General features: G+C 43.7%; 1 protein-coding gene across 1 annotated transcript in view; it reads left to right on the forward strand.

Moving 5' to 3' along the window:
• Positions 1 to 964: 964 nt before the first annotated feature.
• Positions 965 to 1,503, forward strand: part of Rpgrip1 (retinitis pigmentosa GTPase regulator interacting protein 1) — a gene marked incomplete in the record, with an annotated part of 58,309 nt that continues 57,770 nt past the window's right edge. Inside the window, 1 exon segment of the mRNA XM_013508581.1 lies at positions 965 to 1,023.

A 1,503-nucleotide genomic window follows, 5' to 3' on the forward strand; every position in this document is an offset into this window, starting at 1 on the left:
AAAAAAAAAGTTCTTGAGATTGGGTGCACAACAATGTGAAGATTCTCAACACTAATGGACTTGAAAAAAAAAAATAGTAGCAAAATTTTATTAAACGTAGGAAAAGAAGCTAGGTGTGGTGGCACGTGCCTGTGATCCCAGCACTCAGGAGGCTGAGGCAAGAGGATTGCCTTGAGTTCAAGGGCAGCCTGGACCACATAGTGAATTCAAGGCCAGCCTGAACCACATAGTGAGACCCTATCTCAAAAAACAAACAAACAAACAAAAACCAACAAAATAAATAAATAAATAAATAAAGGAAAAGAAACAGCCTCTGCAGAACAAGTTTGGGCCACGTAAAAATATGTATATTTTTGGGCTGCAGAACAAGTTTGGTGGCCAAGGAAAATAAGTATACCCTGTGGGAGAGCCACCAGGCAAGAGAGAATACAGTGTCCCACACCAACGAATTTAATAATGGTGGAGATAGATAGTGCATTTAGGGTTCTGTGTATTCTACCACAGTTTTTATTTTGTTTTGTTTTGTTTTGAGCCAAGGTCTCGCTATGTAATCCAGGCTGATCTTGAGCTGACTATATGGCCTCAACTGGCCTCAAATTCATGGTGATCCTCCAGCCTCTGTCTCCAGAGTGCTGGGATCACAGGTGTGTGCCACCATACCCACTCTATTAATCTTTTTTTTTAAGTAAAAGAAGACAGTTTATTTGAAGGAAAAAGGAAAAAAAAGGGACATACTTGCCTCTGTTAATCCTAACCAAATGCAGTTTCAGTTGTAGTTTTATTGGAGAAGTTTGGTATGCGAGTGAATGCTTAAACTGCTGTGTCTCCAAGTCCTACCAGCAGGGACAAGGAGTACGGCCGTTTTTTAACCTGATTTACAAAGGGTTAATCTCCCAGCTAAGAGGCGTGGGTGACCCCCCTTTCTAACAGGAGGACCAGAGGAGGATTGGGCAAGAGTATCAGGGGACAAGAAAACATCCGGAGAAAAGAACTGGAGAGAGCTCTCAGGAGGAGACCAGGACTGTGAGTTCATAGCAAATACATACCTATACTCCCTATTTCTACCCTGGGTTTTATTTTTCTTGTTCTTTGTTTTGTTTTGTTGGTTTTATTTTGAGACAGGGTCTCACTATATAGCCCAGGCTGGCCTTGAATTTGCAGCAATCCTGCCTCAGTCTCTGAAATGCTGGGATTACAGATGCACCGCGCTAGTGCACTTCCTTAACATTTTCCACATCTAGGCCGGGCGTGGGGGCGCACGCCTGTAATCCCAGCACTCAGGAGGCTGAGGCAGGAGGATCATTGAGAGTTCAAGACCAGCCTGGGCTACAAAGTGAGCTCAAGGCCAGCCTGAACTGCCTAGCGAGACCCTGTCTCAAAAAGAACCCCCTCCGCTCCAAAAAAAGTTTTCCACATCTGTAACTCTATTGCTCTTATGGCCACAAGTGCATGGTTGATGAGCATTGTTTGCAGAATAACAAAACTCTTCTACCTCCTCTCTCT

Source organism: Chinchilla lanigera, unplaced genomic scaffold, assembly GCF_000276665.1.
Source record: "Chinchilla lanigera isolate Chin_1 unplaced genomic scaffold, ChiLan1.0 scaffold00149, whole genome shotgun sequence".
NCBI classification, from domain to species: Eukaryota; Metazoa; Chordata; class Mammalia; order Rodentia; family Chinchillidae; genus Chinchilla; species Chinchilla lanigera.